General features: G+C 35.4%; 1 pseudogene; it reads left to right on the forward strand.

Moving 5' to 3' along the window:
• Positions 1-8,541: 8,541 nt before the first annotated feature.
• Positions 8,542-25,351, forward strand: LOC149580597 (chaperone protein ClpB1-like; annotated as a pseudogene).
• Positions 25,352-25,964: the final 613 nt, after the last annotated feature.

The raw sequence follows: 25,964 nt of genomic DNA on the forward strand, positions 1-25,964 counted from the left end.
GAAAAATTGTTTCTTAAAAGGCTCCTTAGTTGATGTTGTGACAAAATTCACGTTTCCAATTGTGGCCAATTGTCCTCTTAATGCACATTGTCTGATTTGATCCTTTCGAGACAAGTATTCTTTTTCCAATCCTTGGAAGTCAATGATCGCATGATAATCTATGACTAGCTCCAACCCAAAAAATTCTCGAATCTCTTCTGCATTAATTTTTATTAGACACTCCCCATCTAATCTCCTCACTATCCTAGCTACTAGGTCATAATTCAGGGCTATGGCTATGAGAAGGTCTAAATCCATGAAAACCCCAAGGACTTCTAACTTACCCAAATCAAAATTCTAGATATTTCCATGGGGGCCAAATAATTTCTTCTCTGAGAACCATTTCTTAAACAATTAGAGCCCTATTTTAGATGTTATCTTCATCCCTAGTCCAATTTCCTTTATCATACAAACCATCTACAATCTAGAGTTTGGGGTTCATAGGAATTAATTTTTTCATTTGGGCTAACTCATTTGTGGATTTAGTTAATTATTCTAGGAAATCATCATGTATATTGCTACTGGCATATTCTACTTTCCCTAAAAAAACCCTTCTTTGGAGGCATATTTGATAAATATGTAGAATACCAAAATTATTTGAACTATATTACAGATTAAGATACTTACTTGGCTCTCTATTTTCTTCTTCCTAAATACTATAGTGAATCGATGGTATAGAAAATTCTTCACAATTTAACCAGGTGGAAAATAGCTCTTCAACATGTTCTTAGCTCTCAGAAAATTAGAAATACATCTCTGTAAAGAAAATCTCTGAATCCTACACTATATCTCTAGTTTTACTTCACATGGGGAGCCTTAATTCTCATAAATAGATCTTAGAGAAAACAGGGTGGCACCACCTTTCAATTTTGAAAACAAGCCATCAATTTTTGAAAAACCTGATGATTGAAGAATAAATCCTTTGATGACTGGGCTTCAACACTCCAAGTTGGTGGTCAATCTAATCAAACCCTTCCACATAAGCCTTTTCTTTCACTACTGGTGACTTATATTGGACCCACTTGTGCCTTTGGACACATGGCATGCTCTCGCTATGTTGCCAAGGGTAAAAATTGAGCATCTCCCTTTGGCGACATAGTGACCATCGTTGATGCCCCTTGCATCAGATAGTAGAAATCAAAAGATGACTTCATTGTAAGGAAAGTGGGCCCATGGTATTTCCCTTTGGTTGCTATGTTGCTAGCGGTAAAGTTCATGCAACTTTTCATAGTGACAAAGTGACCACCGTCGATCTTGAAGAGATCTAACGGTGCAAATCAACAGTACATTTCCTTTAGTGTGAATCCTCAGTGGTATCTGACATCATATCATCCTAACATGCTAACAAAGCTATTAATGATATGTAACTTTATGGTGTTGCCTTTAGTTTTAGTCCCATAGTATTTCCTTTTATTGGTGGTCTATATGTTGCCAAGGATAAAAACCTTGTATTTTTCCATGGCGACAAAGAGACCACCATCGATCATAGGAAATTTGATGGTGTGGGTCACTCACCTTAAAACCTTGTTTCTTTATTAATTGGGTCCCATGGCTTGGTCGTCATGTCGCTAGTGATGAATGATATGTGAATTCTTATGGTGACAAGGCAACAACCCTTGATCTTGAGAAGATCAAGGGTTATTATTACTCGATTATTTTTTCAAAAAGAAACATGAACCCATCAAAAATTAGAGGTAAAAGCGTGGGTTAAAAATATTTTGGAAACTTTAGGAAATATTCAAACAATGTGAACAAATTTTTAAAAGGTTCTTAGAAATAAAAAGGCAAGAATTTAAAATGATTTATCCCATGCATTTTAATTTGAAAAGGCACACAACCCAAAGGCTTTTCTAGGGTGACATTTAGTGAAACAAAAAAAAAAGGTTGTTCTAGGGTTAATAAAATTAAAAGCACCGAACCCTAAATCTTACAGTAGGAACCTAAAATGTCACTTAGAGATATATTCAAATAGACCTGGAGTGAGAAATAAAACCAACAGCTTGTAAAGATGATTATTGGATAAAAGCTATGAAAGAAGAATTAGATCAGATTGAAAAGAATAGAACTTGGGAATTGGTTGCTAGACCTAAAGATAAGAATGTTATGGAACTAAATGGGTATTTAGAAACAAGATGAATGAACAAGGTGAAGTTGTGAGAAACAAAGAAATATTGGTATGCAAAGGTTATTCACAACAATAAAGAATTGGTTTTGAAGAAACTTTCATACCTATTGCTAGACTAGATGTAGTAAGAATGTTTTTGGCATATTCAGCTAACAAAAACTTTAAAGTTTTTCATATGGGTGTTAAATCAACTTTTCTAAATGGAGAACTTAAAGAAGAGGTATACATTGAAAAATCTAATGGTTTTCCTTTGAAAAAGAAAAATGATATAGTTTTTTTATTTAAAAAGGTACCAAAACAAGTACCTATAGCTTGGTATGAAAGATTGGATAAATATTTGACAAGTTTGGGATTTGTGAAAGGTAATGTTGATAGTAATTTGTATTTGAGAAACAATGACAATAGTTTAGTAATTGTTGAAGTATTTGTGGATGACATAAGTTTTGGAGTGAAGAAAGTGAAGAATTTTGAGAAGAAATGAAGAAAGAATTTGAGATGAGTATGATTAGAGAGATGAAATACTTCTTGGGATTACAAATTATGTAGAGCAATGATGATATTTTTATATCACAAACCAAGTATCTTAAATATTTACTATAAAATTTTGGATTGGAAAGTTGTAAACATGTTGGAACACCATGTAACTAGATGTAACTTATCTAGAAAAGATGAATCCCTTACTATTGAACATAAAAATCACATATCTATGATTGGTGTATTGCAATATTTGGCACACATTAGACCTGATTGGCTTATTGCAATATATAGACCTAATTGGTAGGACAATAGAGAGAGAGAGAGAGAGAGAGAGAGAGAGAGAGAGAGATTGGCTTCATGTGGTTCAAGGATTGAAGATCAGTTTATGCTAACTTAGGATTGTGTTCTAGAGTATGTCTAGATGCTACATTTAATAGTGTGTATATAAATAGGAAGATTGGACAAAGTTATGCAGTTTTTAGTAAAGACAGCTTTCAAACAATGTTTCTAGAAAGCAGGTACTATTGTTTGGATCTTATCTCCTAACATAGATGGAATTTGGTTGAGTGAGCCAATGCATAGGTTGAATACATGTTGAAGATGACTTGGTTAAGTTTGCATGATTGTATGTTCATTGCATGGAAATTTATGAAGACCATGAGTCAATAATTTGTGTGTAATCTTAGTTGAGATGTAATATTGTAATGTAGCATGTATTATAATATATTAAGATGGTCCTATACTATTATTGTAAATTGGAAAAGCCTCAAAGCTGACTCAATAAAAAAAAATTAGGACTTGGTATAAAGGAAAGATGTTTTCCTTTGTTGTAATCATCAATGAGATCAATTTCATGTTATAAGAACTTGAGAATGAGATCCAATGTTGATATTTTTTAATTAGTGAGAACATATTTGTAATATATATTGTGAAAGCTTGGTATGTGAGGTTATGAAGATCAAAGAATATTTTGGTGCAATTGAGGCACAATGAGTTAAAAAGGAACTCTATTTAGCAAGACAAGTTGTTGGTTGGATAATTGTTGTTTCACATTGTATTATTCAGAAGGAATAGTACAGAGGCGATTTGGACATTGGGTTCATTGATATTCCTTTCAATTCTTAATAGGGTTGGCACAACTCCTAATAGGATTGAAATCTCCAAGTAGGGGTTTAAAGTCTCCTAATAAGGACTCATATGTATTGATTATATTTCATTGACTGCTAACAAGGTATATCCTCTAACAAGGAATTTTTGTATTAGTACATCATTTTGCGAGTACCATCCCCATCGAGGCTTTCCCTCTGATCAAGGGTTTCCCTAGTTAATATATCTCATGTTATTGTACATGGTTATCTTTTCATTGTTCCATCTATTATTTACATGTTTCAGAATTATTAAAGATATTAAGAGTTGTTTTAATTGCATCCTGGGTGTAGAGCAATCTTGCATCACCCAATAATATTTTATTTTCAGTCTTTTCTATTTTAATAAGGACTAATAGACAGGGTATTTACTATTTATGGGAACTTGCTATTTTTAGTAAGTTTGTCATACGAGCTCAGAATATTCTCATTTTCTACAAGAAGGTTCATTCTAGAGATATAAGTCTACCATAAAAACCTCATTGCTCCAGCTTAAGTATCAGAGAAGTTATTGTGTATTTTTAGTGGAAAAATTTGCAAAAAAATCTTCAGGCTCAATGTCGAAGGCCTTACAATGCCCGAATGAGGTTTGAAAACTTGATGGAAGGGTGCTAACATCATTCCAAGCATGTAGATCAAGAGTTGGCATTTTCAAAAAGTGGTTATAATAGCCAATTGGAGCAACGGTTCATGAGTTATGGCCTTCGGAAGTTAGGCTACCAAAAATTTTAAAATAATTTGGCAAAAATGTATTTGGCTGACTCTATGTGTATTGTTAGGGTCTGTCGGCCCTAGGTATTAAGTTTGAGCATCTAGAACGCTCCCAGGTGGCATAAAATTGCCTATTTAAGAATGGCTCAAACATTGTCTAGGTCAGCTCTAGGTCAGCTCAGCATTGGAAGAACAAATGTGTAGAGGAATGAATCTTCCCATAAGAGATGAAAGCAAGGATGAGGATGAAGTAGAATAAAATGCCAAAGCAGAGGCAATTCTAAACCCAGAGGAAGAGAGGCTTTTTAGGGTCATCTCCGAGATTGGAAAAAGACCTAAGTTTGAGGTTTTCACATTTTCATAAAATCTTAACCTAGAAGAGTTGATCGATTGGATCAATGAAATAGAGGAGTACTTTGAGTATAAAGATATTGAGGATCTAGATAGGGTCAAGTTTGTAAAGGCAAAAATGAATGGACATGCAAAGATATGGTGGTGTAATGGCCCCTTTTTCTAGGACATTATAATTCTATGTGGGTAGCTCACTTTTCCTAGGTTTTGGGGGCGAAAATGTTCTTTACAAGGTTCAATAAGAGATTTGGCCTAGACATTTCCAATTCCAAACCCATCAGAGTAGTTTTGGCAAGTTGTCCAAATGCTTACTATTTTTAGTAAGTAATCAGAGCTCAATATTTTTGGTACCTTAGCATTGGGTTGGAAACGTCTCACCGAGAGTTTTTCAACAAGCTATTGCACATGCTCATCAAAGTTCATTTGGTTAGTTAATTTAATGCCTGATGACTATATGGTTTACTAACTAAGTGACTATTAAAGCTCATTTAACTTGTCACTTTATTTTTTTTAAAAGGTACTATGTTCACTTAAGTGACTAAAGGACAAAAAAGTTGTTTTATCCCACATTACTTGAATGAGCATGCATCTCATTGGGAAAAGTAATAAAGGTACAACAAGCTCCACATGAGAGGATATGAAGATTATAATATTGAAGACAAATATTAATGTGGGAGCTAGAAAGAGTTGTTGGTTATTTCTTTGAGGATGCAAACCCTTGAAGAAACTTTGGAGGTTGGATGCAAACCTAGCCCTCTTTCAAGTTTTATCTGTATTGCCAATCTGACTGTAATTTCTATTTGTAAGATTGGATATTCTGAATTGTTGCATGTTATTGTATTGCTAATGTATAATATAGTAATGTTGTTAGGCAACCATTGGTGATTAGTTATTGGTTTATATTGTACTTCTAAATATTGGAGGAATAAACAATTTTTTTTGAGTTCTCTTGTATACAAATTTGTTGGTTACCAATCGATTGAAGTTTTTAAAATTGTATCAAATACTAGTTTACTATTCAGATTTAAAATTTGTAAGTTTTTTATCGAGGTTTCTAGTAAATATCGGGAAAGGGATATTACATTGGTATCAAAGTTGTGCATCCTACCAGCCTGTGAAACATATTTTTGGGAAATACCACCCTGTTGGGTCTTATTGGAGGTTTCAATTGCAGTTCAAATTTTAACCTATTTTGGAAAAAAGTTATTGAAGATGATAGAACTCAAGTTCTTAGTTCTAGACATTATCTGGTAGTGAGAGTGTGGGACAGCAAGATAATAAGAGAGTTCATCTACAATAGTAAGGTACAGGTATTTTGAGCACCTCTTCTCCTTAATCGATATCATAGCTGAGATTATACACAAGACAAACTACAAGCAGAGTTGAGTTTATAGTGGCAGTCAGGTTACATGTTTTGACACCCATGTGTGAGGAGAAGTTCTATAGGCGATAATAGATGTGGTGGTAGCAGAAATATCTCTGGCAGACACCATAACAGAGAAGAGTGGATATTGTGTTTGAAGAAAGAGGTTATAGTTGGCACACTTGGAACTACTATGCATTGATACTAACATACCAGCTTTGGAGGTGCTATGAGTTTTATCTCAAGTCAGAGGAAACACTAGATACACATAGTTGGGTGCAAGTTGTGAGGTGGGTGCCATTTGAATGGAGGTATTTTAATCCAATGTGAGCTACAGGGGCCTACCCACATGTGTATAAACTAGGTTTACCTCTGTCATTCGCGAGTTGCAAGAGAGTAACGTAAGAGCAAGAAAAAATGGAAGCCAAGTCTATTAAAAAATCATGGGCATTGGGAGTAAGTCGAGCAACATTTTGGCAGGTAGCTAGAGTGAACACAGATTTCTAGGGCCCATGAATAACAGTCGAGCACCGTTTTGAGAGCCGCAAGTGCATCAAGAATCTCATGAGAAACATCTATATAGCAAGCATTCTACATAGAGGGAGGTCATCAGCATGAAGAATATTTATTACTGGTGTCATTATTACTATGAGATGTGGGTTTAAATGCAAACCATTACCAGTTTTGGCTCAGCAGATATTAGTAGGTAGCGTGGTTAGGTGTGAGAAGTTAGTTCCGATAGTATTTCCTCCAACCCAAGACAACAACAATGAACCACTGTGAAACATGGGAAACATTAGCAGGTTTAGAACATGTAAGTACTTGCTGGCTCAAAATTTGTATATTCCAAATATCTGTGTTTATTCCTTGGTTTGAACTGGTCAAATAATTTATTCTGAGATTGGTAAATTTGTTAAGTTTGAACTCTGATGATGTTCTAAGAGTTGCTTGGGAAGTGGTAAAATTGAAATGCATGAACTCTAATTAAGTTTTGAGAGTTGTGTGTAAGCTTATGATTCTGTTCTAATTAAATCAGTCAAATCTAGTTAAGATTATTTCACAGTGAACTCAAGACCCAGGTTGCTTGTCTATGAACTGTTTGTCGAAATTACACCGAGATTGCATAAACATATCCTGGTTAAAATTTAGTTAGTTTACCACAATGATATTAGACCATATTCAGGTTGCTGATGAACAATTTGATTTAATGTCACATGCCAAACATTCAGTATTTTTTGATGAAAATTTAAGTGTAGAATGTTATAGTGGTACAGCTAGTATCTTACTCTGATTTGAGCCTCAAATTATTATGGATTGATTTATACTGGTGTAACTGCTCTAAGTTTTCTTCATAACAATTTTTATCAAATACTTCAAGTGGTATCAGTGGGGAATTTCTTGCAAGTTACCTACACATTGACAAATTTGGACCTACATTGGGTGATCAAAATTTGGGGTTCATGGTAAAGATATTCGACAACTATTATATCTAAAATTGGGCATTATTCCCTTCGCATGACCAGGCACTTGTGTGTTCAGTGTATTGTTGTTGGACAATGAGGAGTTGAGCATTATTTGAGTTTGCACTCCAAGTGTTTAACTGAGTACTTGAATGCCAAGAAAATCTAGTTCAGTGGTGGGTCATTTCTTTCTTATACCTCAACATTGGGTTTGCTTCTGTGTTGACTAGTTATGCGGGCCTGTGAAGTACATTGATGGGTGAGCGATATGGTCTTGGCTACAATTAGATTGTAGGTGATTGCTTACATGATTGAGAGTTGCTTGGAGATGTATTTAGGACACTGAAGGAGTGATTCAGCTTAACAAGTGCCAATTCTCAAGCTATGATTGACTCTTGGAGTTCTCCATTTTGGAAGCTTACAAACTGTTTGATAAATTGTCTCTGTATATAACAAGGGAAAGATAATCTCTTAGCAGGGTCAAAGAATTAAAATTTGGATAACAGCCCAGTAGGGGTCAGTATAGTGGGTTCAGCCAAGTAGGAGAGAGCAAATTTTAGTGTGTGTTAATCTACAGCAATGCATTACCTTTCAAAGTAGCAGTTGTATCAAAAGGGTATTTCTATAGCAGCAAAAACCAAAACAATGGGGGCACTGAATCAAATGGACTTCCAACTTGATATTAAAACTAAAGTAAGGAGATTGTATGATAATTACAACAAATTCTTGTCAAAGCTTCAAAAAGAATTTTCTTTCATTGATTACGTGGACTTTTAGCTAGGGCTACAAAATAAGATGGATATGATAAGAAATAAATGCTATGATTTGGCCCAATACCTCCTTGCAAAGGACAGCTACAAAAATTTACATATGGAAGCCATTGATCAACTTGATAATAGTACTAAAAGGAAAGAGGAACAAGAGGTCACTATAGTATCTAGAAGCCTCTATGATGAATTCCCAGCAGTTAGTGACCATCATACAACTAACCTTATGGAGGGCCAAAATCAGACCTTAGAAAATGAATTAGAAAATTCATTTTATGACAATGAATCACAAGATCATGATGTGGATGGCTACACAATCACCCTGGAAGTGGAAGAGTGTGAAGATATTGTTATATCAGCAGCTTCTACCTCGTCAGTTGAGCCATCCTATGAGGTGCATAGCAACAAAATTCTAGATATTGAGGAGTGCCTAGATGATAGCATACACGATGTTGCTTATCATATGGTGAGTGACATTGATTCAGCATCATATCATAGTGCAGATGAAAAATTGGAAGATTTGTGTGGGATTGTTTTGTCATAAGGGAATCATCATTTAGCAAGCCAATTGAAGGTTAATGATAGGATGGTTGCCACAACCATTAAGCATTTTGATGTTGCTCATCAAATGTTGGCCACCTATGGTTGGAGTACTCCTTTGACAAGTGATAGTATTTTTTCCCTTGCAGAGATACATGCACTTCGAGAAGCGATTGGAATGATGAAATAAAATTACCTACAACTACTTGCAGATAGAGATTTTCTTCTCGAGTGGGATCGCATTTGTTATGTTGCATTACAGGGAAATAAGGAGAAGGTTGATAAGCTCACTAATGAGATTGAGGTGACTCTAGAGTCTTTGTAGAGTGCCCAGTTGGCCCTTCAAGAGTCACAATTATAGATTGAGAAGCTTACAGAGGAGTTGAGTTCTGCACAATCTTCACCAACTGCAGATATAGTACAGTTACATATAGAGGTAGTTGATAAGAATTTCATATCCATGGGTTCTAGTAGGGATGTGGTTACATCTATCATAGATATTTCAGTTGGGACGAATACCTTGATGGAGGACAGTAGAGAACCACTAGTTGTATTGAGTTCTCCTGAGGTTAGTGTCGTGACAATTGATACAAGACAATTTACTAGTAGCTCTTGTGTCACAATTGTGGATTCTACTCCATCATCCACGCAAGGCAATCGCAAAGTGTCATCTGATTGGGAGTATAGCTCTAATATTGATTTGTTTCCATCTCCTGGAAGCAAATCTATCACTTCATTCCATGCAGCTGATTTTGGATGTCGACTTGTTAATTTTCAGGGTCAGAGGGATCAGTTGCTTGATTCTAGTGTTTGTAGTGATGAGCCATTGACAAAGGTTGGAGCATTTTACCGCAAATACACAGTGAGGAGTGCTCATCATTTTTCTTTTGACGCACACATGGAGGACTTGATAATGCATCGGTGTGGGTTGGTTCCAGAATTATATCATCCTTTTTGGGATGGGTACTCACCATCTTTGGAAGGTGGGATTAGCAGATGCAAGCATCCAACTCAACTATTTTTGAAAAATTACTTGCAGGGAAATTTGTCGGTTATACATCATGCTGATATGTATCCAACATGGTTTGTTACTTCTATGTCACAAAGTTCTCTTATAGGTACATTGTTACATGACCACTATGGTGTCAATTGGTATGATGGTTTGGTTAGTTATCACATCCATGGGAGTTTAGCGAGAGCTATAAAGAGATGTGTTATAGATGCTACCAGGTATTTTCACCTCTATATGGCGAATGGATGTGGGGTTTGATTATCTTGGGATCCAAGTGGCGACAAGTTTGGCATGATGTATTGGTTGGATCTGCCATTGTCAATAGTACAGATATTGCCAAAGTGGTACAGTGGTATAGTGGTGCAAATACTACAGGAGTTGGTCAATGGTATCTTAGATAGTGCATGAATTCTCATTGGGATCCAGGTGGAGCATCCCTATGTACTGCTTTTTATCAGGGATCTTGTTGGAGAGTTGGGTTGCTATCATCTTGGGGTGGATATTGGTATATTGTTGAGCTCTAATCTTCACTCAAAAGTAGAGATTCACAGGGTCACTCATGGAGGGAGGCTTTCATCCTGACTAAGGGTATTGGCACATACGGCAGCAACACATGGCAGTTGGTGTCCATTTATGGTGAGACTTGGAACCCTGGCATTTAGTTATTTGGCACATTGATTCCTATTGTACTGTTTCACCATTATGAATTTGGGAAGATGCATGTCAGGGTATATTGACAGAGGAGTAGAACCTCATTCTTGAGGTGAGTATGGGATCCTAGCATTTGATTTATGTAGATATGAGCAGATTGCTTGAGGGAAAGTAATCTTTGAGAAGTGAGGCCTTGTAATGTCCCCTTTTTTTGGGACATTATAATTATGTGTGGCTAGCTCGCTTCACCTAGGTTTCAGGGGCGAAAAGATTCTTTACAAGGTTTAGTTCAAGATTTGGCCTAGACATTTCCAGTTCCAGACCCATCAAAGCAATTTTGGTAGGTTGTCTAGATGCTTACTATTTTAGTAAGTAATCAAATCTCAGCATTTTCAATACCTTAGTATTGGGTTGGAAATGTCTCATCGAGAGCTTTCCAATGAGCTATTGTACATGCTCATGATAGTTCATTTGGTCAGTTACTTTAATGCCTGATGACTATATGGTTTACTGACTAAGTGACTATTAAAGCTCATTTAACTTGTCACTTTATTTTTTTAAAAAGGTACTATGTTCACTTAAGTGACTAAAGGACAAAAAAGTTGCTTTATCCCATATTTCTTGAATGAGCATGCATCTCATTAGAAAAAGTAATAAAGGTACAATGAGCTCCACATGAGAGGATATGAAGATTATAATATTGAAGACAAATATTAATTTGGGAGCTAGAAATAGTTGCTAGTTATTTCTTTGAGGATGCAAACCCTTAAAGAAACTTTGGAGGTTGGACGCAAACCTAGCCTTCTTTTAGGTTTTATCTGTATTGCCAATTTGACTGTTATTTCTATTTGTAAGATTGGATATTCTGAATTGTTACATGTTATTGTATTATTGATGTATAATATAGTAACGTTATTAGGCAACCATTGGTGATTAATTACAGGTTTATATTGTACTTCTGAATATTGGAGGAATAAACAATTTTTTTTGAGTTCTCTCGTATAGAAATTTGTTGGTTACCAATTGATTGTAGTTCTGAAAATTGTATCAAATACTAGTTTACTGTTCAAATTTAAAATTTGTAAGTTTTTTGTTGAGGGTTTTAGTAAATATCTGGAAAGGGATATTATAGGTGGCAAGAGGTTCAGTTGGAATGAAATAGAAAGAGAAAGGACAAAATCACCAGATGGGATCGGATGATAGCTAAAATGAAGCGATAATTCATTCCTATGAATTATGAGCTTGATCTGTTAAAGCAGATGCAAGGAATGAGGCAAGCGAGAAAATTTGTTGTAGAGTATACCAAAGAGTTCTACCAAGTTCTCATTATAACCAGCCATGCAGAAGTTGATAAGGAGAAAGTTGCCCATTATCTTAATGGGTTAAGGCCCAACATTCAAGATGAGCTGAGTCTAGTTTGAATGAACATTATTGAGGAGGCATACCAATTTTCCCTAAGAGTTGAGGACAAACTGAGCAAGAAGTTTGGCAATAAGAATAGTGGAAGAGGTCATGGTGGAAGATTTGGTGGATGATCTTATGGAGGCCGTAATGATGATTAGAAGAACAAGGATGAGGCTAGAAGTAGCAACCAGAACCAAAGGGGAAATAATTCCAATCATTTCCATGATCAGAACAATAGAGATCAAAGAGGACGAGGTAGAGGACAAGGATTTGGGAGAGGAGGCTTTCATGGAAAATGTTTTCACTCTAGGGAGGAAGGGCATAGAGCATTTGAATGTACCTAGCACCAAGGAAGGATAGATCAAAGAACAGAAGGTCAGGTGAGAGTTGCACATGTTGATGAAGATGCAAGATCCTCACATTCTGAAGATGCTAAAAGAGGAGAATTCCTAGTTAATAGAAGAGTCTTGCTGAGTGGTGAGAATGAACCTGATCAAAGAAGGAGTTTATTTTGAACAAGGTGTAGATGTGAAGATAAGTGTTGTGATGTGATATTTATGGTGGAAGTACTAACAATTTAGTTTTAGAAATGATGGTCACTAAGTTGAACCTGAAGAGATAGAAATACCTGCATCCATACTATATTGCTTGGGTGCAAGATGACCACAAGGTTATGGTCAATGAGAAGTGCTCAGTGAAGTTCAAGATTGGGAGCTACCAGGATGAGGTACTAGGTGATATCATACCTATGGACATATGTCATTTGTTGTTAGGTAGGTCGTGGCCATTTGACAGGCATGTTGTACATGATTGACGAGCAAATACCTACACTCTAACTAAGGATGGAGTGAAACATAAGCTGAAGTCATTGAAGGATAAAGAAGAAAAGGTATATAGTGCTGCTAGAATATGTTTTGTTGATGGAAAAGAATTTCTTAAAGGTATGAAGCATGAGCACATGTGTTTTTCTATAATTCCTAAAGATAGTAAGGAAGAAGTAGAGGAGGTACCTGCAGAAGTTGCGAATATGTTGGAAGAGTTTTCTAATATTGTATCAGATAATGTACTTGATGGATTACCCCCAATGAGGAAGATCAGTCACCAGATGGATTTGGTTCCAGGAGCCAGTTTTCCAAACAAGGCAGTGCATAGAATGACACCAGCAAAAAGTGAAGAGTTGAATAGGAAAGTTCATGAGTTGTTGTAGAAGGGGTTGATTTAAGAGAGTCTAAGTCCATGTGTTGTACCAACAGTGTTAGCACCAAAGAAGAATGGAGAATGGAGGATGTGCATAGATTCTTGTGCTATCAATAAGATCACCATCAAGTATAGATTTCCTTTTCCAAAGATGGATGATATTATGGATTGTTTGAGTGGAGCTCAGTATTTCACAAAGATAGATCTAAAGAGTGGGTACCATCAGATTTGTATTAGAGAAGGTGATGAGTGGAAGACTACTTTCAATATAAGGAAAGGACTATATGAGTGGTTAGTCATGACTTTTGCATTAACCAATGCACCAAGCACTTTCATAAGGCTCATGAATGAGGTACTGAAGGAGTTTCTAGGTAATTTTGTCATTTTTTACCTAGATGATATATAGATCTTTAGTAAGACATTGGAGGAGCATTTAATTCATATTTGCAAGGTGTTTGATAAGTTGAGGGAAGAAAAGTTGTTGATAAACCTGAAGAAGTGCAGTTTTGTAAAGGAGTTGGTGTACCTAGGATTTGGAGTCTCAAGAGGTCTGAAAATGGACCCAGAGAAATTGAAAGCTATCCTTGAATGGCCTACTCCAAGGAGTACGACAAAGGTAAGATCTTTTAATGGATTGGCTACATTTTACAAAAAATTCATAAGAATTTTTAGCAGTATTTGTGGACCCTTGACTGAAATAATGAGAGGGGATAGGAAAAAGTTTAAGTGGACTACAAGAGCAGATAAGAGCTTTAATTTGTTGAAATAGAAAGTTACTAAGTAGCCTATTTTAGCACTTCTTGATTTTAACAAGGTGTTTCAAGTATATTGTGATGCTAGTGGTACTGCAATAGGAGCTATTTGGAGCCAGGAAGGTAGACCAGTTGCTTGTTTCAGTGAGAAGTTGAATAATGCAAAAAGAAAATATTATATTTATGATCAAGAATTTTGTGCTATAGTTCAATCATTGAAGAAGTGGAGACACTATCTTCTTCCCAAGGAGTTCATTTTGTATATTGATCATCAAGCTTTGAAATATTTGAATAGTCAAGGAAAATTGAACCAAAGGCATTTAAGGTGGGTTGAGTTTTTGCAGAGTTATACATTTGTTTTGAAACACAGAAGTGGAAAGTCTAACAAAGTTGTAGATGCTCTTAGTAGAAGAAAAATTTTGCTAATAGAAATGTAGATAGAGGTGGTTGGGTTCAAGGAACTTAGTACATTGTATCTAGATGATCCTAATTTTAGTGAAGTGTGGAAGGCTTGTACAGAACTTGTTACACTTGATATGACAAAGTGGTTGGATTTTATGATCCAAGATAATATGTTGTTCAAAGGAAGCCAGTTGTGCATTCCCAAAAGTTCAATGAGAGAGAATCTCATCAAGGAGAATCATAGTGGAGGATTGACTAGACATTTTAGCAAAGATAAAACTATAGCTTTGGTTGCTGAAAATTATTACTGGCCACAGTTATAGCAATATGTGACAAAGTTTGTACAAAGTTTCTCAGTATGTCAGATGGTGAAAGGAGTGAAGTAGAATACAGGGTTGTATCAGCCATTACCTGTACCAGAGAAGTCATGGGAGGATGTCAGCATGGATTTTGTTCTTAGATTACTGAGGACACAATGCGAGCATGATTCTATTTTTGTGGTGGTTGATAGGTTTTCAAACATGGCACATTTTAATCCTTGCAAGGAGACTAGTGATGTTGTTCACGTAGCAGAGTTGTTTTTCAGAGAAGTGGTGAGATTACATGGTTTGCAAAAGAGTATAGTTTCATATCAAGATACCAAATTTGTGGGATATTTTTGGCATACATTATGGAAGAAATTAAAGACAAATTTGAAGTTTAGTTCATGACATGATCCACAGACTAATGGATAGACAAAAGTTGTGAATCATAGTTTGGGAAACTTGCTTAGATGCTTGGCTGGAGATAAACCAAAAGGATGGGATATGATTTTACCATAAGTGAAATTTGCATATAATAATTATGTCAATAGGAGTACTGGTAAATCACCATTTCAGATTGTATATGGGAGTAGTCCTAGAAATATTTCTACATTGAGGAAGTTGGATAAGGGAGAGATAAGTAGTGCTGAAGTAGAAGATTTTGCTAAACATTTGAAGAACATCCATGAGGAGGTGTGGAAGCACATCGTAAAGATGAATACACAGTATAAGGCTAAGGTAGATGTGAAAAGGAGATATAAGAAATTTCAAAATGGAGATGAATTCATGGTTCATTTGAGAAAGGAGCATTTTCCAGTGGGTACATATAATAAGATGAAGATGAAGAAGTTTGGACCATGCAAGATAGTGAAGAGGCATGATTCTGGTAATGCGTATGAAGTGAAGTTGCCTACTGAATTGAATATTTCACCAGTGTTTAATATTTCAAATTTGATAGAGTATTATGAAGGAGGTGATGGAGATGAAGTTGTCGAAGCACAGTGGAGCATCCCAGCAACTAGTTTAGCTACAAAGGAGATTGAGGAGAAACTAGATAGTCGTGTTGGAAAAAGTACCAAAAATAGAACTTATGAGGAATATCTAGTCAAATGGAAAGGGAGACCAGTTGAGGATTCATCATGGCTAACAAAAGAGGAGGTTAACCATCTTGGTTTTCCTCTAAACACCAGAGACATGACAGGGTCACTTCTCAAATTACCTCGGGTGTCTGATGCAAGAGCATCTTGGCTGTATGAGCAATCTTGCATCACCCAAAAATATTTTATTTTCAGTCTTTTCTATTTTAATAAGGATGAATAGACAAGGTGGTTACTATTTATGGGAACTTGCTATTTTTAGTAAGTTTTTCATATTAACTTTGAATGTTCTCATTTTCTACAGGAAGGTTCATTTTAGAGATATAAGCCTACCATAAAAATCCCATTGCTCCAGCTTAAGTATCAGAGAAGTTATTGCAAATTTTTGCTAGAAAAATTTGCAAAAAAATCTTCAAGCTCACCATTGGAGGCCTTAGCATGCTTGGATGAGGTTCAAAAACTCAATAGAAGAGTGCTAGCATTATTCTAAGCTTGTAGATTAAAAGCTGGTGTTTCCAAAAAGTGGTTATAATAGCCAATTAGAGAAACGGTTCATGAGTTATGGCCTTCAAAAGTTGGGCTACCAAAATTTGTAAAATAATTTGGCAAAAATATATTTGGCCAACTCTATGTGTATTGTTAGGGTCTATCGGCCCTAGTATTAAGTTTGACCATCTAGAACCTTCTCGAGCGGCATAAAACTGCCTATTTAAGAAAGGCCTGAACATTGTCTAGGACAGCTCTGGGTGATAGTTTGCAGCACTATCTTGCAGAATACTATAATAAAGGTGCCCATTTGGGTTAGCATATTGTAATTGAGAACTCTATAATTTTGCAATTGCGGCGATAATAAGAAGTCCATTTTTTTTCCTCACATTTGCAGTTGTTTCTTTTTGGTTATGAGTTTATGGTACTAAGGGGAGTCCCCTACATCAACCAGGTGGTCTATTGGTTAGTCTTTGAGGTTCAAGTGAGTTATACCAACATGAACATTATGAGAAACAATGAAAGAAAGAACTAAATTATCATCATATGGATAAAATGGAACATCTTGAAGGTCTTGAAGAAAACTTAAAATTGAACAAGAAAATGAAGATAAAAAAATTCATGGAAAATGAAATGCAATGACAATTTTTTTATTTTTGTGTTTTTGGATTATTTTAGACAAATTGCGATGCTATCTAAGAATGAAGTAGATGTAGGATGCATTTTTTTTGTATTTTTCATAATACAAATATAGTTAATGGAAAAATACAATTGATTGAAAATGAATCTAAATAAACAGTAGAACCTATATATTTAGATGCATACAGTGGTACAAAGTAATGATCAACAGAATGCATACATAGTAATTCTAAATGTAAAAAGGAGATCTAAGACCAAAATCAAAAGTGAAAATGTTATGAATTAGGTTTAGAAAAATATAATTTGAAGGTGAGCCAAGCGTATAATGTGAAGATGCAAAGAAAGATCAAACAAGAGAAATATAATGTTGGAAATGATTGAAAAGATCATGAGGAAAGTTGTTGGAATGATCATATGGAACTGGTAAAGAATGTTCTCAATCATTGTTTTGTCATTGATGTCAAACTTGCTACTTGCAGGAATGACAATTGCTTTAGTGATCCAAATACTATCAATTAGTTGATTGACAAGGAGGAGGCAATCAATAAGATGTAACTAGAACACCTAGAGAAAGGTTGAAGTTATGATGTTGTAATAAAGTACAAGGATCAGCTAAGCCATTGATGAAAAAGTGTATTTGATGACATACTATAAGACACAAAGAATGGGCACACTGAAACATATCAAAGATGTAAGGTTTTAGCTAAGACATCTGTTAAGCCTAACTAAAGTTAATTAGAGAGAAGGAGCCGAGAAAGCTAGTAGGTGTCGAACAGATTCCTTGTTGAAGCCAAGCAAGTTCAACTCTAGATGTCGAGTAAACTTCAAGTGCCAAGTAAACTTCAAGTGCCGCATAAACTTCAGGTGCCGAGTAGATATAAGTGTCGAGTAACACAGAGATGCCGAGCACCAGTAAAACCAATAGTGTCGAGTAACACAGAGATGTCGAGCACCAATAAATCAATAATGCCGAGTTGCTGCATTATTTTGAAAATCGAAGATCTGCCAAATCTAAGCTGACAAGGTTGTTATCTAGAAGTTTGTGAATTAAATGGAAGATAAGAATGATGAGCTGGTGGCACAGAACACCATGTAAAATGTTTTTAAAGATACAATTGATGAAGTTTCTAGATGAGAACAAGATATGAGGTAGATACATTGTATCCTACCTAATCCATTTGAAACCCTAAAATTGGAGAAGGAGAATTGAGCGGCAAAGGCAAATCAGATTTCTATTTAAGGAGTCATAAGTTCATTAAGAAAAAAAAGAGAGAGGCAGTCAAGCATGAAAGCATAAAATGCTGAAGGAGGATAGAGAGCATAGCTACTCTATTTCAATAAGAAGACCCTAGATATAGATGCATTGGTATGATGAGTAAGAAGACTCAAGGAGACGAAGCTTGAGAAGAAAATAAGCAGATAGAGCTGAAGTGATAGAAGCCAAGCATAAGGATTGAACTGAAAGTGTGATCTAAAATCTGTAAAGTATGTTGTAAGTTATATTAGATCAAAAGGCCATTATTGTTACTTTCTAGCAATTGTAACAGTTAGTTTAAATCCTATGGACTTAGGTTGGTTTGATAGCCATGAGATAAATCCTTTAATAGGGTGACATTCCAAGTGAATGTTCTAAAGTCCTTTAACCAAGCCCATTCCTAATAGTTTGGTGAAATCCTCTAACAAGGTCACATTTAACAGTGTGTTGTAAGCCTTTAACATGGCAGGCTTTTAACAGGGCATCATTTTAGAAGAGTGAGAATCAAGTAGCATGTTACTGGTGGTTTTTCCCAAATTGGGTTTCCACGTAAATCATTGTGTCATGTGTTGATCTTGCATGTTTTATCTCGGCATGTTGATTTATTGTAACTTGCTAATATGGTTTATTTAAGTTTGGATAGATGAAAAGTGTATGGATTCATTAAAAGTAGTGAAAAAGTATTATTAGGGCATTTGGACCTTGGATAACTGATTCACCCCCCCCAGTTATTCTAAAGAATTCTAACATATAACTGCCAATTAAAACACATAAAGTGTAAGAATCTTGGGTTCACCAACCTATAATGTGTAAAAAGGGTCATGCACACAAGTGTAGAAGGAATAGAAAGATTCTACTCAAAGGAAATTCAATTACCACAAGGGAAAGTACTAATGCGTGATCTTCTCAATGTTTTGTTCATTATTTACCTAAGAAAATTAAACATAAAGTAATGAAAGTAAGTGTTATTGAATGACAAAGAAGGAATAAAACTCACCTTGATGAATAGTAGAGGGTAGAAACTTAGATTTGAAAATGGTCTATCAAATTGTAGAAGAATCTTAAACTAAGTAGGATTTGAGTTCAAGAAGTTGGAATTTGTAAACTCTAAAAATATGGAAGTTTCATGTCCATGGTTGAAAAGGAGGGTTTAGGTCAAGAGAACAGGTCTAGGTAAATTTGGATTGAGGTCGAGGTCAACCTCAACATAAACTACACAAAATTATGAGATTTGAAGCTTTGACAAAAACTATAAACCTAGATCTATAATCCCAATCTAAAAACCTATAAACCTATTAAGAAAGGAGAAATTTTGTTGGTGGGGAGGGGCTTGCCTTGATCAAATCCCAATTGAGGAATCAACCTCAAAGTGAAATAAATATACATGAAGGAATGCTTAAATATAGCAGAAGTATATTTAGCAATGGAGAATACTATAACAATGATGTTTAATATGTGATCAAGTATGTTAATGCAATAACTTTGTTTCAACATTAAAACCAAACGAAATAATTTAAGATAAAACTTCATATATGTGGATTCTTTTAATTCACCTCAGGGATGGATTAAAGAACTTGAATGCATGAAAGTGGATCTCCTCCTTAATGGTCAACTCCTCTATCTCCAATGGAGAATGAAGCTAGATCTAGGAGAAGAAACTCACAATGAATGATGGAGATGCTTGAATAATCAAAATTGATGCATTGAATGCTTTCTTGAAGACTCCTTAAATGCACTTGCATAATTTCTTGAGCATGGATTGCTTACAAAAATTGTGCATGATCAAATGAAGTGAGAAGGACTCCTTTTATAGCAATTTTAGGATCAAAATTAAAAGGGTTGACCGTGTTACCCATGAATGGTCCACATTTATTTTCTTGGTCATGGTAGTCTAAAGTCATTGTTAAAAGATGGTCTCCTATCCAAGTCCCATTGTGAACATTAACTAGTTTGACATTTTTTGTTTTTAAGTCTTTTGGTCAAAAAAATCTCTAAACTTGAACATTGAACACTTTTTTCAAGGTTCAAGGTTCATAGGTTCATCAGTTTTCTTTGGTCAAGTCAGAAAAATCATTCATTCCAAGGATACTTTTGCTCATCATTGAACTTGAACTTGAACATTGAACACTTTGTTCAAGGTCCAAAGTTCATGAGTATGCCTTCTGTCTAGTTCTTGTTGTCAAAGAGCATAGTTTTCAATATATCATGACTTCTGAACTTGAACATTGAATTGTTTTGTAGTTCAATTATTCATATTCACTTGGTCATAAAGATTAATACCTTCAGTGCCACATGTCTGAGCTGACAGCTCAACGAAAGTGCAACTTTTTACCAAATCTACAAAAAAGATATCTATTAATTGGGAGTTAAAGGTAATGATGGTAAGGCATGTTGTGGTACATGCAGAACTTGGGGGAGCTTTTAATGATTGAAAATACTTATCATGTCACTGGTCTTGTCAGCCATCCACATGCTTTAAGTCCAGGTTTAACATTTTAAAAGGAAGCCACCTTGTTTTCATTTCTTTGCCATTTTTGCTTTTAATAAAGATTGTTTTGTCTCACCTAGATATACATGGTGGTAGCTTAGGCATTATGTTTCAACACTAGTACATTTGAGGTCATTTTTCGACCAAAATTTTTGACCATTTATTAAATTGGTCGGTATGGAAAGGGAAAATATGGCTTTTTTTAAATCTATGCCCATGTTGGTCAAAATTTTGACCAACACGAGCTTAATATGTAAAAAGGGAAAATGCCGCACATTTCATTGATTCTATTCAGCTTCAACATGCGCGAGAGTTGAAGAACCAGAGCTATTTGACCAGAGATTTGCTCTGATGGGTGCATTGATCTTGAATTTATTTCACTTTTTTTCTGTTATCATTTAGTTCTAGAGAAAATAGCATCAGGGTAGGGTTTACATTTGTTGGGAAAGAGCTACATTGCACGATGTGAGCTATGGGCTAACTGGGGCTCGATTTGTTAAAATGGTATTGATATTTATTTTTTGGCAGTTGATGTGTTTTATACAGAGTTAAATTCATTATGATGTAATAATTTAGAATTCCTGAATCATTGGATATCGTCGGTAGATTGGGGTTTCATCCAGAAAATTTAAATTTAGTATTATGCTATAAGATATATCCTGATTCTCATAACCCTACTCCACAAGAAAATCCCCCCAGCACTGCTTTAATCAAATGCATCAGGTGCGCACAATCGAGACAAAAGAAGAAAGGAGATTCTCATTTGGCTGTAGATCATCTTATTCTAGGATTATTGGAGGATTCACGGATTGTAGACAACTTTGAAGAAGCAGGCGTGAGTGCTTTGGGTGTTAAATCTGAAATTGAGAAGCTGAGGGTAGAAGGAAAGAAGTCGGAGACTACCTTTGGTCATACAAACTTCCAGGCTCTGAAGATCTATGGGCGCAACGTGGTGGAACTAGCTGGGAAGCTTGACCTAGTTATTGGCAAAGATGAAGAGACCAAGAGAATCATCAAAATTCTGTGTCAGAGGACGAAGAACAATCTAGTGCTAATTGGAGAGGCTGGTGTTGGAAAGACTGCTGTGGTGGAGGGACTGGCTCAAAGGATTGTTAGAGGAGATGTGCCAAGGCAAGTTGTTTTCTACTAAACAGGTTCTTATTTTTAGCAATTTTGAAGTAAAGAAAAAGCTTAATAAGAGAGGAACATTTGACGTTTATGCTGATCTTTTTATTTTTATTGTATATACCCTAGGGCTTCTTGTCGGATAGATAGTAGTAAGCATACATTAGTACTTACAGAAGGATTTCATAATCTATTTTATGTCAGTTATATTATTGTTCAAACTTTACATTCAAATTTTCCTTTGGTGGCAATATATATGTTACACTGTTCTACATGGCACACCTCTTTCTAAATTAGCAATTGATAGTTCAAATGATGCAACACTATGCCCCCTTATATATTACTACAAGCTGAAATTAATAACACCAAAGCAACTTGCACAAGCTATTCTAAGCTCTAGATATCTGGTCAGCATGATTCCTTGCGCATTCTGGTTAAAGATTGGCACGTGTCCTTGTAAACTAGTTTTGCCTTTGTAAGCTAACATATAATAAAATGTTGATGCTTGGGAATATTTAAGTAGTATTAGGATAGGGACTAGCATTAAATTGCATTTTTTGCAGTTGGTTTGGGACTTCATGAATTTGCACTTTGACATTCATAAAATTTCTTTGGAATGTTGCAGTAATTTGCTAGAATTTAGATTGATAGAATTGGATATGGGAGCCCTAGTTGCTGGAACAACGTACAGGGGTGACTTTGAAGAAAGACTAAAATCTATTTTGAAGGAGGTGGATGAATCCCAAGGAAGATTCATTCTTTTTATTGACGAAATACATTTGGTTCTCAGTGCTGGTGAGTGTTTTTTTTTTTATTGTTTTCTTTCTCCATTTGATTAAATCTAAATATGTATCATTATAATTAGTTGTCTTCAATTTGACAAAGGGGGTTTGTCCCAGGACGTGCTGAGGGTTCAATTGATGCTGCTAATTTATTGAAACCAATGCTTTCCCATGGATATCTGAGGTGTGTGGGAGCAACTACACTGGATGAGTATCAAAAATACGTAGAGAAAGATGTTGCATTCGAGCGCCAATTTCAAAAAGTTGGCCCTTGATTAATTTTATTGGTGCATTTTATTTTCAGGTCTGTATCACTGTAGGATCACAGATCACCTTATGAGTAGATTATCTCAACAAGTGTCTTTGGCAGGTGTACGTGGCTGAACCAAGTGTGGCCGACACAATCAGCATTTTGCATGGTCTAATAGAAAAATATGAGGGTCACCATGGTGTGAGGATCATGGACAGAGCGTTAGTGGTTTCTGCCCAGTTATCGATTCATTATATAACTGGTAAGTTCTTCAAATAGATATTCATATGATTTAAGTGGTGATAGAAAAAGATGACATTGTGTGGCAGCTCTTTAGATATGAGATTTTATCATAAATGGATAGAATTTTGATTTTAATCGAGTGATTGTGTATAATTAATTACTTGATTTTAAAGTATAAGAAGTTTGCTGAAGCTTGAGACACTAATTTTCATTGAGTAGAATGCAGACATTTTGTGGGCTTTGTGAAATTGATTAATTATCATTTTCTTGTTTGGACTATGAACAGACCGGAATCTTCCTGACAAAGCAATTGATCTGATTGATGAGGCATGTGCAAATGTGAGAGTGCAATTAGATAGTCAACCTGAAGAAATTGATGCACTTGAAAGGAAACGAATTCAATTAGAAATTGAGCTCCACACTCTTGAAAAGGAGAAAGACAGAGCAAGCAAGGCTTGGCTCATGGAGGTTAGTATGGAGATATACCTTTCTTTTAAAAAGATTGTTTTGCTATCTTGCATGAGCATTGTATACACACATAGAAAGAGAAGATTACTGTGGTATGCAAGGGATTTCTATAGGATAACGTACTATTCTTATTTTTCAAATTCCACAGGTTCAAAATGAGCTTAATGATTTGAGAGATAAATTGCACCCTCTTAAAATGAAACACCAGAAAGAAAAAGAGAGAGTGGATGGAATTTGTCGGCTAAAGCAAAAGCGTGAAGAATTGTTGTATACTCTCCAAGAGGCACAGCATAGGATGGATCTGGCAAGAGTTGCAGATCTAAGATATGGGATTCTTCAAGAGATAGATATATCAATTGCTCGACATGAAATTAATGTTCAAGGAAATTAAATGTTAACAGAAGTTGTAGGACCTGATCAAATTGCAGAGGTGTGTCTAATGTGGATATTTTGAATTATTCTTAACACTTATTTTATTGATACTTTTAGCACTTGTAAATATAGGCTATGAGTTTAAATTCAGGGTGGACTTACAATGGTGATGGTTTATGATTTGTATGCAATGTAGAAAACTGAAAGTAAATTTTAGTGACAGTACCTTTACTACACAATTGCAGGGCTATTAATATAAATTACTGATGCATGCAGGTGGTGAGTCAATGGACTGGCATTCTTGTTACCAGACTTGGCCAAAATGATAAGGAGCGGCTATTAGACCTTGCCAAAAGTTTCCATAAAAGAGTTGTTGGGCAAGAGAAAGCAATTAACGCAGTTGTAGATGCTATGCTGAGATCAAGGGTAGGACTCGGGAGACCACAGCAACCTACTGGATCTTTTCTATTCTTGGGACCCAATGGAGTTGGAAAATAGAGCTTGCAAAGGCTCTTGTAGAACAACTATTTGATGATGAAAACCTCCTAGTCCGGATTGATATGTCTGAATACATGGAGCAACATTCGATTTACAGGCTCATTGGGGCTCCACCTGGGTATGTATAGTGTATTACACTTCTTTCAAATTGGTCTTATTCCAATGAATTTTTCTTTATTTTTATATTAATATACTAACTAAAAGTAGCTAATATTTTAGCTGAATTTTAATCATTAATTCTAGATATTTTGGTTATGAAGAAGGTGGACAACTAACTGAATCAGTTAGAAGACGGCCATATAGTGTTGTTCTATTTGATGAAGTTAAGAAAGCGCATGTATCTATATTGAACATCTTGCTTCAGATGCTTGATGATGGTCGATTGACAGATGGGCATGGTTGGACAGTTAACTTCTCTAACACAGTCATTATCTTGACATCAAACCTCGGAGCAGAGTACTTGCTTGCAAGACTCTCTAGACGCATATCCATGCATGTTGTTGAAAAGAGAGTAATGCAACAAGTAAATGTAGTTGAGTTATGGCATTTTGTGGTTTCTTGTACTCAGTCATCCTGATCTAGTTGTCATGGAGATATCTATGATCCTAAAAAAAGGAGGTGTTGTGTTGAATTATCTTTTAACTTTATTGCAGGTCAGAAAACACTTCAGGCCAGAGATATTAAATAGACTGGATGAGATAATTATTTTTGATCCTCTCACAAAAGAGGAATTGAGGAAAGTTGCTAGATTGTAGATAAAAGATGTAGTTGTACGCCTTGCAGAGAGGGGAATTGCTCTGGCAGTCAATGATGCAGCTTTAGACCTTGTCCTTGAGAAGGCGTACGATCCTGTATGTCTACTTTCAGAGTCTTTTTCTTGTTTCTATACATTTGTATTACATGCCTCGTTGCTTGTCCAATCTACCATTCAATGGGAAGAAGAATTTTAACTACAGACTAAAATTTGAACCTTATATTAGAAGGGTTCTGGTCCAAAAGCATAATTATCTAAATACATTTTATCCATTGACCCTCCTATATCAATACTGAAAGTTATGCTACAAAGTGTTTAGTCGGTCAAAAATCTGAGCTATATATTAGAAGGCTTTTGGTCCTAAAGTAGATATGGACATCACACTAGAAGGATACTGATTCAAACATATTAACTTGCTTGCACAAATATTGGAAGATCAGTGATGAAATGCTAAGAGAATCTAAAATATAGCTGAAATTAAAATATCTAAAAATATTTAAAATTACAATCAATTTAAACTGATTGATTTTGTTTCAACTTTCAAACAAGAAACATCAAAATACCTTTTATATATGGGCCAGGGCCTTTTCAAAGTGATTCCTTTTATTAATCTAAACAAACACAAGAATCCATATCAATATAGATTGTTAGTGTTTTCTTGGCTGATTTCACTCTCAATGTCAGTGTGAGATTGCTTTTAGTAGTTTTTAAGTCAAATTCATTGACTCATGCTTTATAAGTAAATCTCTGGCTAACTAGCCGACGGATTTAACTTTATTGTAATATTGTGATATGAATATCAGGATTTA

Source organism: Cupressus sempervirens, chromosome 1 (assembly GCF_028749045.1).
Source record: "Cupressus sempervirens isolate cs-2001-9-10 chromosome 1, ASM2874904v1, whole genome shotgun sequence".
In the NCBI taxonomy this organism is placed as follows: Eukaryota; Viridiplantae; Streptophyta; class Pinopsida; order Cupressales; family Cupressaceae; genus Cupressus; species Cupressus sempervirens.